Below are 14,200 nucleotides of genomic sequence, written 5' to 3' on the forward strand. Positions count from 1 at the left end.
TCTCCACAAATGGACTTTTCAGGATCCTTGGGTGGCTCCGTAGTTTGAAACCAATTCTGGTTATCGCTTCTCGGCCTTTTGGCTAAGATCAAGTGTAGTATCTGTTCTTATCAGTTTAATATCTGATACGTCCCCTATCTGGGGACCATATATTAAATGGATTTTTAGAACAGGGAGATGGAAAAAGAGCTTGCTCTGTCCACTCCACGCATTGACCTGGTATTGCAGTATCTCCAGGACCGGTGCACCCCTTCTTTAATGCAGTTTCTAAAATCAGAAAGAATTGAATTCAATGTTTTTTGTTCATTTTGCTTGTTTGTCGGATTTTGGGATGGACTCTTTGGCTTTGCTTTTCTTCTCCTCATTGGATTTTTCATGTTCAAAGTTGCAGAAGCCAGATTACAAGCTCATTTTGGTTCAACTTCAGCAACTGTGCATTGCATTGCCATGTAATGTGATGCAATGCTATCTTTCTAGCTCTCCCTTTTTACTTCCTTTTGGATAAACAGACATATTAGGCAAGCATTTTGGAGCTTTCACCTAAATAACTACAGGTGGTGAGATAAGCTGCACAATATAATTGACCTTTCAGTATATTGTTGCACACACACCATCTATTTAGCAAATGCCCTTGTTATCAACAGCAGCCTTTTAAACTCACCTGAGCTAACAGGTATGTGCGCTGGTTACTCTGCTGCGCTTAAAATTTCTTTTTTGGTTTGCTACAATGCCTTTTCTGAAACGTTGTCTCCCTCTGCTGGAACACTGACTTCTTTCATTTAATGCCTGCAGACTATAAAAGAGAACCCAACCCAAAAAGTTTGGTTGATTAGTCTGTGGCATTCTGTTAAACTGTTGCTTATGGCGGTCTCTGTGAGCTTCTCAGCGACATTCAGCCAGCCAGTTATCCTGCCTGCAGTAGATGGAATGTGGCAATGGAACGCTGGCTGCGCGTGTCATAATAGGCTCTGAGCCTTTATATACCTGTGCACAGCAGCAGCCACCTTCAGTCTGCTGCTGGACAGCCAGCAGCAGCAGCAGGAGAGGTATGTAATCAGGAGCCCTCCTGCTAAGGGTAGACAGCTGCTCGTTCCACCCCACCCCCCACCTTAATTGGTTCTCCTCCCTTCCAACGGTGTTGAGGCGGGTGGGAACAGCAGGGGGTGAAGGTGCTGTGTTTAAAGAGGTGGAGTTATGCAGATCTAAAACGCGTGGATTGCAGCAGCAGCAAGCCGAAAAGTGCAGGCATGTAAGGGATCTAGAGGTTGACAACATGTCTTCTTAACGGGAGTCCAGGAGCTCATCTCCACAAATGGACTTTTCAGGATCCTTGGGTGGCTCCGTAGTTTGAAACCAATTCTGGTTATCGCTTCTCGGCCTTTTGGCTAAGATCAAGTGTAGTATCTGTTCTTATCAGTTTAATATCTGATACGTCCCCTATCTGGGGACCATATATTAAATGGATTTTTAGAACAGGGAGATGGAAAAAGAGCTTGCTCTGTCCACTCCACGCATTGACCTGGTATTGCAGTATCTCCAGGACCGGTGCACCCCTTCTTTAATGCAGTTTCTAAAATCAGAAAGAATTGAATTCAATGTTTTTTGTTCATTTTGCTTGTTTGTCGGATTTTGGGATGGACTCTTTGGCTTTGCTTTTCTTCTCCTCATTGGATTTTTCATGTTCAAAGTTGCAGAAGCCAGATTACAAGCTCATTTTGGTTCAACTTCAGCAACTGTGCATTGCATTGCCATGTAATGTGATGCAATGCTATCTTTCTAGCTCTCCCTTTTTACTTCCTTTTGGATAAACAGACATATTAGGCAAGCATTTTGGAGCTTTCACCTAAATAACTACAGGTGGTGAGATAAGCTGCACAATATAATTGACCTTTCAGTATATTGTTGCACACACACCATCTATTTAGCAAATGCCCTTGTTATCAACAGCAGCCTTTTAAACTCACCTGAGCTAACAGGTATGTGCGCTGGTTACTCTGCTGCGCTTAAAATTTCTGTTTTGGTTTGCTACAATGCCTTTTCTGAAACGTTGTCTCCCTCTGCTGGAACACTGACTTCTTTCATTTAATGCCTGCAGACTATAAAAGAGAACCCAACCCAAAAAGTTTGGTTGATTAGTCTGTGGCATTCTGTTAAACTGTTGCTTATGGCGGTCTCTGTGAGCTTCTCAGCGACATTCAGCCAGCCAGGTATCCTGCCTGCAGTAGATGGAATGTGGCAATGGAACGCTGGCTGCGCGTGTCATAATAGGCTCTGAGCCTTTATATACCTGTGCACAGCAGCAGCCACCTTCAGTCTGCTGCTGGACAGCCAGCAGCAGCAGCAGCAGGAGAGGTATGTAATCAGGAGCCCTCCTGCTAAGGGTAGACAGCTGCTCGTTCCACCCCACCCCCCGCCTTAATTGGTTCTCCTCCCTTCCAACGGTGTTGAGGCGGATGGGAACAGCAGGGGGTGAAGGTGCTGTGTTTAAAGAGGTGGAGTTATGCAGATCTAAAACGCGTGGATTGCAGCAGCAGCAAGCCGAAAAGTGCAGGCATGTAAGGGATCTAGAGGTTGACAACATGTCTTCTTAACGGGAGTCCAGGAGCTCATCTCCACAAATGGACTTTTCAGGATCCTTGGGTGGCTCCGTAGTTTGAAACCAATTCTGGTTATCGCTTCTCGGCCTTTTGGCTAAGATCAAGTGTAGTATCTGTTCTTATCAGTTTAATATCTGATACGTCCCCTATCTGGGGACCATATATTAAATGGATTTTTAGAACAGGGAGATGGAAAAAGAGCTTGCTCTGTCCACTCCACGCATTGACCTGGTATTGCAGTATCTCCAGGACCGGTGCACCCCTTCTTTAATGCAGTTTCTAAAATCAGAAAGTATTGAATTCAATGTTTTTTGTTCATTTTGCTTGTTTGTCGGATTTTGGGATGGACTCTTTGGCTTTGCTTTTCTTCTCCTCATTGGATTTTTCATGTTCAAAGTTGCAGAAGCCAGATTACAAGCTCATTTTGGTTCAACTTCAGCAACTGTGCATTGCATTGCCATGTAATGTGATGCAATGCTATCTTTCTAGCTCTCCCTTTTTACTTCCTTTTGGATACACAGACATATTAGGCAAGCATTTTGGAGCTTTCACCTAAATAACTACAGGTGGTGAGATAAGCTGCACAATATAATTGACCTTTCAGTATATTGTTGCACACACACCATCTATTTAGCAAATGCCCTTGTTATCAACAGCAGCCTTTTAAACTCACCTGAGCTAACAGGTATGTGCGATGGTTACTCTGCTGCGCTTAAAATTTCTTTTTTGGTTTGCTACAATGCCTTTTCTGAAACGTTGTCTCCCTCTGCTGGAACACTGACTTCTTTCATTTAATGCCTGCAGACTATAAAAGAGAACCCAACCCAAAAAGTTTGGTTGATTAGTCTGTGGCATTCTGTTAAACTGTTGCTTATGGCGGTCTCTGTGAGCTTCTCAGCGACATTCAGCCAGCCAGGTATCCTGCCTGCAGTAGATGGAATGTGGCAATGGAACGCTGGCTGCGCGTGTCATAATAGGCTCTGAGCCTTTATATACCTGTGCACAGCAGCAGCCACCTTCAGTCTGCTGCTGGACAGCCAGCAGCAGCAGCAGCAGGAGAGGTATGTAATCAGGAGCCCTCCTGCTAAGGGTAGACAGCTGCTCATTCCACCCCACCCCCCGCCTTAATTGGTTCTCCTCCCTTCCAACGGTGTTGAGACGGGTGGGAACCGCAGGGGGTGAAGGTGCTGTGTTTAAAGAGGTGGAGTTATGCAGATCTAAAACGCGTGGATTGCAGCAGCAGCAAGCCGAAAAGTGCAGGCATGTAAGGGATCTAGAGGTTGACAACATGTCTTCTTAACGGGAGTCCAGGAGCTCATCTCCACAAATGGACTTTTCAGGATCCTTGGGTGGCTCCGTAGTTTGAAACCAATTCTGGTTATCGCTTCTCGGCCTTTTGGCTAAGATCAAGTGTAGTATCTGTTCTTATCAGTTTAATATCTGATACGTCCCCTATCTGGGGACCATATATTAAATGGATTTTTAGAACAGGGAGATGGAAAAAGAGCTTGCTCTGTCCACTCCACGCATTGACCTGGTATTGCAGTATCTCCAGGACCGGTGCACCCCTTCTTTAATGCAGTTTCTAAAATCAGAAAGAATTGAATTCAATGTTTTTTGTTCATTTTGCTTGTTTGTCGGATTTTGGGATGGACTCTTTGGCTTTGCTTTTCTTCTCCTCATTGGATTTTTCATGTTCAAAGTTGCAGAAGCCAGATTACAAGCTCATTTTGGTTCAACTTTAGCAACTGTGCATTGCATTGCCATGTAATGTGATGCAATGCTATCTTTCTAGCTCTCCCTTTTTACTTCCTTTTGGATAAACAGACATATTAGGCAAGCATTTTGGAGCTTTCACCTAAATAACTACAGGTGGTGAGATAAGCTGCACAATATAATTGACCTTTCAGTATATTGTTGCACACACACCATCTATTTAGCAAATGCCCTTGTTATCAACAGCAGCCTTTTAAACTCACCTGAGCTAACAGGTATGTGCGCTGGTTACTCTGCTGCGCTTAAAATTTCTTTTTTGGTTTGCTACAATGCCTTTTCTGAAACGTTGTCTCCCTCTGCTGGAACACTGACTTCTTTCATTTAATGCCTGCAGACTATAAAAGAGAACCCAACCCAAAAAGTTTGGTTGATTAGTCTGTGGCATTCTGTTAAACTGTTGCTTATGGCGGTCTCTGTGAGCTTCTCAGCGACATTCAGCCAGCCAGGTATCCTGCCTGCAGTAGATGGAATGTGGCAATGGAACGCTGGCTGCGCGTGTCATAATAGGCTCTGAGCCTTTATATACCTGTGCACAGCAGCAGCCACCTTCAGTCTGCTGCTGGACAGCCAGCAGCAGCAGCAGCAGGAGAGGTATGTAATCAGGAGCCCTCCTGCTAAGGGTAGACAGCTGCTCGTTCCACCCCACCCCCCGCCTTAATTGGTTCTCCTCCCTTCCAACGGTGTTGAGGCGGGTGGGAACAGCAGGGGGTGAAGGTGCTGTGTTTAAAGAGGTGGAGTTATGCAGATCTAAAACGCGTGGATTGCAGCAGCAGCAAGCCGAAAAGTGCAGGCATGTAAGGGATCTAGAGGTTGACAACATGTCTTCTTAACGGGAGTCCAGGAGCTCATCTCCACAAATGGACTTTTCAGGATCCTTGGGTGGCTCCGTAGTTTGAAACCAATTCTGGTTATCGCTTCTCGGCCTTTTGGCTAAGATCAAGTGCAGTGATCTACCGGTTGCTGCCTTGGTCTTGGCTGAGAGGTGCCTTGGGTACCCGGCTCCTTGGCCTCGGGGGATCGCTGCATGTAGCAGTGCGGCTTCACCCCCTTGCTGCTTTTGGGCAGCCGGATTAGTCCCTGGGCAACGAGGGGCGATCAGCCTGCCTGCTTTTTTTAAGTAGGCGAGGAGGATTTTTGCCACGTTTGGTGTGAAGATATGGACGGGAGAAGCCCAAATATGCTGACCTGTGAAGAGGTCCCAGTTTTTGCAAGACTGAAGAATGCAGTGCGGTTTATTTTTTTGGATCCAGAGAAGAAGAAGTCTGGCTTGTTTTTTTTGGTAGAGAAGATTTTGTTTGGACTATTGGAAGTTCAAATGGAACAAGTTTTGTCTATGTTGGAGTTCCCGAAGAGAGGGATATATGATGTTATTTTTTGTTCAGAAGATATCTTTTCTGACTTTTGGAAGAGAATGGATCTAGTGAAGGAAGATTCGATACTTGAAGGTGTTTTTTTTGTGTCGCATTTTCCTAGGAAGGAAAGGCTAATAGTAATAAGGATGTATAGTCCTTTCATATTGGAAGAAGAGATCATGACCTTTTTATCCCGGTACTGTGAGAAAGTGAGTTCTGCTGGCAAAATGTTTAACCGATATGGTTTTTGGACCACGAGGTGGAGGTTCCTGGTCAAGTTCAAGGAAAGTTCGGATGGTGTTGTGGTACTCCCACCAAGTAGATTCAAAATCGGGACAGTTAATGGAGATATGTTCTTTACAGGTATGCCGAAGTTTTGTAGGCGTTGTAAACAGTATGGCCATGAAAAGGATTCCTGTACATTACAGTGGTGTGCCAAGTGTGAAGAAGTGGGACATAAGGCAGAGAATTGTGAAAAAAGTAAGAAATGTAATCTATGTGGTGGCAGTGGTCATTTATATGATTGCTGTCCTGTCAATAAAAGGGAGGAGAAGTCAGTTGACAAGGAAGATGGAAATGAAGAAGAGTCTGAAGCTGCCCCCCATGATGAAACGGAAGAGAACATATCTCAAAAGAAGGAGGAACAAATAAGAGATATAAGAAAAGAAGGTGATCATATGGAAGAAGATACTGAGAGTGATATCACAGGCGTTGAGATTGAAAATACTAGCTTGGAAGAAGAAGTGGAGGTGGATAGGGAGTCAGAAGATCAGGAGGAAAGTGAGTCCTCCAGTCAGGATGAAAAGGAAGGTGCTGTGAGTAATATGGAAGAGGAGGAGGAGGGTGAAGAAACTAGTGAAGAAGAAAGAGAGGATGTCGCATGTGAAGCCAGAGAAGAAATTGAAGGAGTTTTGTCATCTGGGAAGGACTCTAGTGAAGCAAAGGATGTTTCAGAAAAAAATATGAGGGAGATGGAGGAGAGACAAGAAGTGTTGAAAATGCTAGAGAGTTGTGAAGGGGGGAGTCAGGCTAGTCTAAGGCGCAAAGTGTGGAATAACATTTATAGCGATATGCATCGTTTTTTTTCAACTTACAGAATACCTCAGTCGTTGGCTAAAGAGGTAGAAGAAGCTTGGGATGGTCGGTTTCTGGATGGAAGGCTTTTGAATGCCTTGGCAGCATATGGCCTGAAGAGAGGAATGTTGCCTTAAATCGTAATGGTAAAGATTGTAATGTTGTGATGTAAAGAATATGGAATAACTGTATTGTGATAATATAAACGTATATATATAAAATAAGATTGGAAAAATGGATATATGACCCACAATGATGGATAACAACCTAATACCATTTGGAAATCATTGCAAAGCATGAAATGGTAAATATGGGACTTGTAATCTGAGTGGAAATAAAAAAAAAAAAGAAAAAAAAAAAAAAAAAAAAATCTGTTCTTATCAGTTTAATATCTGATACGTCCCCTATCTGGGGACCATATATTGAATGGATTTTTAGAACAGGGAGATGGAAAAAGAGCTTGCTCTGTCCACTCCACGCATTGACCTGGTATTGCAGTATCTCCAGGACCGGTGCACCCCTTCTTTAATGCAGTTTCTAAAATCAGAAAGAATTGAATTCAATGTTTTTTGTTCATTTTGCTTGTTTGTCGGATTTTGGGATGGACTCTTTGGCTTTGCTTTTCTTCTCCTCATTGGATTTTTCATGTTCAAAGTTGCAGAAGCCAGATTACAAGCTCATTTTGGTTCAACTTCAGCAACTGTGCATTGCATTGCCATGTAATGTGATGCAATGCTATCTTTCTAGCTCTCCCTTTTTACTTCCTTTTGGATAAACAGACATATTAGGCAAGCATTTTGGAGCTTTCACCTAAATAACTACAGGTGGTGAGATAAGCTGCACAATATAATTGACCTTTCAGTATATTGTTGCACACACACCATCTATTTAGCAAATGCCCTTGTTATCAACAGCAGCCTTTTAAACTCACCTGAGCTAACAAGTATGTGCGCTGGTTACTCTGCTGCGCTTAAAATTTCTTTTTTGGTTTGCTACAATGCCTTTTCTGAAACGTTGTCTCCCTCTGCTGGAACACTGACTTCTTTCATTTAATGCCTGCAGACTATAAAAGAGAACCCAACCCAAAAAGTTTGGTTGATTAGTCTGTGGCATTCTGTTAAACTGTTGCTTATGGCGGTCTCTGTGAGCTTCTCAGCGACATTCAGCCAGCCAGGTATCCTGCCTGCAGTAGATGGAATGTGGCAATGGAACGCTGGCTGCGCGTGTCATAATAGGCTCTGAGCCTTTATATACCTGTGCACAGCAGCAGCCACCTTCAGTCTGCTGCTGGACAGCCAGCAGCAGCAGCAGCAGGAGAGGTATGTAATCAGGAGCCCTCCTGCTAAGGGTAGACAGCTGCTCGTTCCACCCCACCCCCCGCCTTAATTGGTTCTCCTCCCTTCCAACGGTGTTGAGGCGGGTGGGAACAGCAGGGGGTGAAGGTGCTGTGTTTAAAGAGGTGGAGTTATGCAGATCTAAAACGCGTGGATTGCAGCAGCAGCAAGCCGAAAAGTGCAGGCATGTAAGGGATCTAGAGGTTGACAACATGTCTTCTTAACGGGAGTCCAGGAGCTCATCTCCACAAATGGACTTTTCAGGATCCTTGGGTGGCTCCGTAGTTTGAAACCAATTCTGGTTATCGCTTCTCGGCCTTTTGGCAAGATCAGTGGTGGTTTTCTGCTGCTGGTGTTGTTTGGAGGGCAGTTGTGACTGTGGTTCCCCCTTGTGGGGCCCTAGTGTGCGATTGAGCGGCGATTGTGTTTATCTGCTGTAAAAATGGTGGAGAAAACACGTGGATTAGAGGACTCGGTCCGTCTGAAGGTGGCTGCAGGTCATGAAGGAGAAATCGGTTTGGACCAAGTTTGCGTTGATGTCTTGAAGAACATTAATGGCTTGAAGGTAACGGATGTATTGGCACTGCAGGATTTTCAGAAACAAGGAATTTATGATATCACTTTTGTTTCTTTGAGTATTTGCCAGAGAGTCTACATGGAGTTGGTACGAATGAAGGAAGAAAAGGAATTGAAATGCCTAGAGTTTATTGCACTGGAACCTCTGTTCCAGCAGACATATAAGTATGTGGTTGTGCACATGTATAACCCTAAAGTTCCGGATGAGACTGTTTCCAATTTTTTAGCTCGGTATTGTAGTGAGGTTAAATTTTTGTGAAGAATGAAGAACAAATACAATTATCTAAATGGCAAGAGGAGATATGTTGTAAAACTGAGACCGGATGATAGAGCTATTGGGGGTGCCAAGAGCATTCCTGCACAGTTTTCTATCGGAGGAGAAAGGGGATTTTGTTTTTATAATGGACAGATGGAATATTGTAGGAAGTGTCATGAGTTTGGACATGTTCAGAAAGATTGTCCAGTGCAAGGTGATGTTTGTAGAGGTTGTGGGAAATCTGGGCATGTTGCAAGTGGTTGCCCAATGAATAAGGTGTGTGATTTGTGTGGACATGCAGATCACCTTGCAAGGAAATGTAGATTGTGGGCTCAGATTCCTAGGTCACAGGTGGACGCTGAAGAGAGGCAGAAGAAGACTCGGCAGGAAAGTGGGGAGGAGGGCGAAGGCTCAGATTCAGAGGGGGAAAGCCAAAAACAAGATGGTGGTAGGGGAAGAGACCATGCGGTGCCCAAGATGGAGGAAAAGGGGCGGAGCCAGAAGAATGTTGGTTTGAGGGAGGGGCTGGAAGTAATAAACAAAGTAGCTGATGTGCATGGCCCGGGTGATGGGATGGATTTGTCTAATATGGCGGAGTCAGTGAATCCTGTTTTGGGAAGAGATGGGGGTGAGGAAATGGAGGTTTTGGAGGAGGAGGATTCTGATTCGGATGGAACTATAACCCCTCAGCAGCGTGATAGGGTTAACAGTGATTGGAGTGAAAATGAGGAGGAAGATGATGGCAAGGAGGAGAGTTATGCCTCCGTGATTAAAGAAGTAAGGTGGAGGGGTGTTGGTCTGGGGGGCAGGAAGATCCAGTCTCCCTAAGACCAGGTTATTCTAACAGGGACTCGAGTTCTGAGTCGCCTGATATACGTAGAAAAGTGGGTGGCAGGAGTGGGTTTTCTCCTGGTTCATGATGGATCGGGTATGGTGGAGATTTTTTCCTGTTGTTATGATGGCGTTGTGTGTTGCTTCTCTGAATGTACGAGGGATTGGTTCTGCTTGTAGGAGAGCAGGGATACTGGATTACATTGAGAGTGTGAATGCAGATATTGTCTGTCTGCAGGAATGTGTAATTAAATCTGCCCCGCATGAGAGTGAGTGGAATAAGGGGCAATCTTTTTGGTCCCCATGCTCAGAAAACAGGAATGAAGGGGTGGGCATTTTACTGTGTAATTCCAGTCTAAAGGTTTTAGAGTTTAAAGTAATCATACCTGGGAGATGTTTGTTTTTATTAGTGGATTTTTTAGGTCAGCGGGTACGGGTTTTTAATGTTTATGCCCCTGCTGATAAACAAGCAAGAGTTGGGTTTTTGGAGTCTCTAAAGTTGTTTTTACCAGGCAGAGACTTCACTATAGTGGCTGGAGATTTTAATTGTGTCAGATCCGCAAAAGATCGTAAGAGCTCTACGGAAGGTAGGACTGATGTTACGTCTAATATTTTAAATCAGATTGTGCAGGATTTACGCTACACGGATGCTGGTCTGATGGTTGGGCCAAGTGATAAGTTCACATACATATCAGATAGTGGACGTAGTGTTTCCCGAATTGACTATGTTTTTATGTCTGAAGGGATTAAGGTGGCCAAGTGCAACCACGTGATGACGACTTTTTCTGACCACAAGATGATAGTGGTAGATCTGTGTATAGCTGAGTCCCTGGCTTTTGGAAAGGGACTCTGGAAGCTGAACGTAAGCCTGCTGGAAGAGGAGAGTGTTAAGGTTGGTTTTAATAAAGTGTTTTTGTCTTGTGTGTCTGAACAGCACCTTTTTAAAGATTTGCTAGAGTGGTGGGACTGGGCTAAGGAGAAATTTGCATGTTATTTTAAAGGGGTGTGTTTTAGGAGAGCGAAAGCCAAAAGGGATCATGATGCTGCTGTTATTTCAAAATTGGAAGTACTCCATAAGTTTAAGAGAGCGGGGATGGAGGTGGATAAAGAGATTGCAGATTTGAAGGACGAACTGAAGAAGATACTTATTGAAAAAGGGAAGACTATTATGTTTAAGGCAAAAATAAAGCACATGGAGGAAAATGAGCAATGTTCGAGATACTTTTTTAAAAAATGTTTTAAACCTAAAGGGGTTTTTAAGTCTGTTTTTTCTCCTGCAGGGGAGGTATCTGGGGATGAGATGATTGGCAGTATTCTTTCCTTTTATGAAACACTCTTCTCTAACGATAGTAGAGCCAGTGATGCGGAAATTAATGATTATTGCAAAGTATTAACTAATAATATTCCTGAGGAGAAAATTGGGTTTTTAAGTGAGGAGGTTGGGAAAGATGAAATTAGACGGGCAGTGGATGGCTTGGCGAAAGGCAAGACGCCAGGCTGTGATGGTCTTCCTGCTGAATTTTATGTTAGATTTTGGGATATTATAGGTGTGGAGTTTTCCCGGGTGGTGCAATATGGTTTTACTCATGGGATTTTATCGGTTTCTATGCGTAGGGGGATTGTTACGCTGATTCATAAGAAAGGGGACATGAGGGATATTAAAAATTGGAGGCCCATAACATTGTTAAACAGTGATTACAAAATTATTTCTAAAATTGTGGCTGGTAGACTGGCAGATGTGACAGGTGATATGGTGGGGGAGTATCAGGCATGTGCAGTGCCTGGTAGGAAAATTTCAGATAATTTGCTGCTTCTAAGAGACTTAATTTATCAGGCTAATTTGAATAAGAATGCTCTTTTGTTACAGTCGGTGGACCTGGAGAAAGCCTTTGATAAAATATCACATAGATTTTTGTTCTCTGCTTTAAGTCACCTTGGTGTTCCGGATAAATTATTGATGGTCATTAAGAGTTTTTATTGTGGGGTCAGTAGCCAGATTTTAGTTAATGGGCATGTGAGTTCCAGTTTTAATATTTTATCGGGAGTTAGGCAGGGTTGTCCCCTGTCACCAATTCTTTTTATCTGTGTGGTGGAGGCCCTTTTAAAAAGTGTGCAAGTTGACAAGTGTGTGGCTGGTGTTTTTATTCCTGGGGGATCCGGGGGTCCAGTCAAGTCTTTAAGTTATATGGATGATATTGTTTTTACTTGTGGTTCACAGGCGGATCTCAATAGAGTGAATTTGCACGTAAGGATTTTTTGTTGTGTGGCTGGTATGGCGGTGAATTGGGGAAAGTGCCAGCTTTGTAACTTTGGGAGGCAGGTTGAGGTTAACGTGGCAGGAGTGGAGAGTAGGGAGGAAATTGAGGTTCTTGGTGTCATCTTTGAGAAGGAACTGAAAGGGAAAAGCAGCCTGAAGATTCTAGAAGACAAAATGGATCAGAAGTTGAACTTTTGGAAACTAAGGAACCTGTCGCTGAGAGGGAAAGTGCTGGTAATCAAGTCTGTGATTCTCCCGCTTCTGCTGTACACTGCTTTGATTTTCCCACCTGCTGTGCTTTGGACAAAGAGAGTGACAAGGAAACTGTTTGTGTTTTTTTGGGGATCCAAAATGGAGAAACTAAGAAGAGGAATGGTTATGTGTTCTGTGGAAAATGGGGGTTGTGATTTTCCTAACATTGACTTATTTTTAAGAATGCATTATTTTTTGAACATTTATAAATTATCCCAGTGCAATAACAGGACTGCGGACATGTGCAAATATTTAGCAGGACGGCTTTTCCAGAAATGGAGCTGGTGTGAGAAGGATTTAAGAAAACCAGTTTCGTTTGTGATACCGTTTTTTTATGTGGTGCTTAGGTCCTTCTATGATCAAAATGGGATAAGCTCCATGGTTAGACCGGACAAAAAACTGATTGTCTCAGGTATTAAGAAGAAGGAGATGTTATCTGATGTGCCGTTTTGTAATAATGCACAGTCTGGACAGGTGTGGAAGCTTTTTTTCATGCGTGGAATCAGCAACAGACAGAAGGATGTAACCTGGATGGCGTTGCATGGATGCTTGCCAACAAGGGCTTTTTTGAATGACCGGGGGATAAAGGTTCAAGAACTATGTCCTAGGGAAGGTTGCAATAAGGTGGAAACAATACAGCATATTTTTTGGGACTGTTTTTTTGCTAAAAAAGTTTTTACCTTGTTGTCACGTATGTTTGTTGCTTTAGTTGGTTTTCATTGTTTCGATTTTGAAAGGATTTTAATAGGTCAAGATTTTAAGTACTCGCAAAGGAAGCGGGCAAGCTGGATTATTTTTGTCATATATAAAGAGGTTTTATGGGACGTTCGGAATTTGGTGATTTTTAAAAAGATTGTTTTTTCCCCCATGGAATGCAGAAAGATTTTTCTTGCTAGACTGTTTTATGCCTATTTATTGGATAAAAAGAAGTATGGTGAGACAGCAGCAGAAGCACTCTGGAACTTTTCACATTGGACTTCTTACAGTAAGTAACAGTTAATTGCAGGGTTGTGTTTTTTGGGATTTTGTTTTTGTTTTTCCGAATGATGATTTGAGAACCCGTTATGTGAATATGCGCTATGATGCATAAATTAATGTGGGTCTTAATCTGAGGAAAAAAAAAATAAAAATCTGTTCTTATCAGTTTAATATCTGATACGTCCCCTATCTGGGGACCATATATTAAATGGATTTTTAGAACAGGGAGATGGAAAAAGAGCTTGCTCTGTCCACTCCACGCATTGACCTGGTATTGCAGTATCTCCAGGACCGGTGCACCCCTTCTTTAATGCAGTTTCTAAAATCAGAAAGAATTGAATTCAATGTTTTTTGTTCATTTTGCTTGTTTGTCGGATTTTGGGATGGACTCTTTGGCTTTGCTTTTCTTCTCCTCATTGGATTTTTCATGTTCAAAGTTGCAGAAGCCAGATTACAAGCTCATTTTGGTTCAACTTCAGCAACTGTGCATTGCATTGCCATGTAATGTGATGCAATGCTATCTTTCTAGCTCTCCCTTTTTACTTCCTTTTGGATAAACAGACATATTAGGCAAGCATTTTGGAGCTTTCACCTAAATAACTACAGGTGGTGAGATAAGCTGCACAATATAATTGACCTTTCAGTATATTGTTGCACACACACCGTCTATTTAGCAAATGCCCTTGTTATCAACAGCAGCCTTTTAAACTCACCTGAGCTAACAGGTATGTGCGCTGGTTACTCTGCTGCGCTTAAAATTTCTTTTTTGGTTTGCTACAATGCCTTTTCTGAAACTTTGTCTCCTTCTGCTGGAACACTGACTTCTTTCATTTAATGCCTGCAGACTATAAAAGAGAACCCAACCCAAAAAGTTTGGTTGATTAGTCTGTGGCATTCTGTTAAACTGTTGCTTATGG

At 43.0% G+C, this 14,200-nt stretch overlaps 5 non-coding genes and 1 pseudogene across 5 annotated transcripts; all 6 read left to right on the forward strand.

Annotated features, from left to right (window-relative positions):
* Positions 1 to 62: 62 nt before the first annotated feature.
* Positions 63 to 253, forward strand: LOC141229600 (U2 spliceosomal RNA). The gene has a single exon (XR_012296256.1). It is a non-coding gene; the product is annotated as a U2 spliceosomal RNA (small nuclear RNA).
* Positions 254 to 1,365: 1,112 nt separating this feature from the next.
* Positions 1,366 to 1,556, forward strand: LOC141229601 (U2 spliceosomal RNA). Its single transcript, XR_012296257.1, has one exon. It is a non-coding gene; the product is annotated as a U2 spliceosomal RNA (small nuclear RNA).
* Positions 1,557 to 2,671: 1,115 nt separating this feature from the next.
* LOC141229602 (U2 spliceosomal RNA) lies at positions 2,672 to 2,862 on the forward strand. Its single transcript, XR_012296258.1, has one exon. It is a non-coding gene; the product is annotated as a U2 spliceosomal RNA (small nuclear RNA).
* A 1,115-nt stretch (positions 2,863 to 3,977) lies between these two features.
* Positions 3,978 to 4,168, forward strand: LOC141229603 (U2 spliceosomal RNA). The gene has a single exon (XR_012296259.1). It is a non-coding gene; the product is annotated as a U2 spliceosomal RNA (small nuclear RNA).
* A 2,953-nt stretch (positions 4,169 to 7,121) lies between these two features.
* LOC141229700 (U2 spliceosomal RNA) lies at positions 7,122 to 7,322 on the forward strand (annotated as a pseudogene).
* A 6,069-nt stretch (positions 7,323 to 13,391) lies between these two features.
* Positions 13,392 to 13,588, forward strand: LOC141229682 (U2 spliceosomal RNA). The gene has a single exon (XR_012296331.1). It is a non-coding gene; the product is annotated as a U2 spliceosomal RNA (small nuclear RNA).
* The last annotated feature ends 612 nt before the right edge of the window (positions 13,589 to 14,200 follow it).

The sequence above is a fragment of the Phyllobates terribilis genome, unplaced genomic scaffold (genome assembly GCF_046119375.1).
Source record: "Phyllobates terribilis strain yellow unplaced genomic scaffold, ASM4611937v1 Scaffold_487__1_contigs__length_1357975, whole genome shotgun sequence".
Classification (NCBI taxonomy): Eukaryota; Metazoa; Chordata; class Amphibia; order Anura; family Dendrobatidae; genus Phyllobates; species Phyllobates terribilis.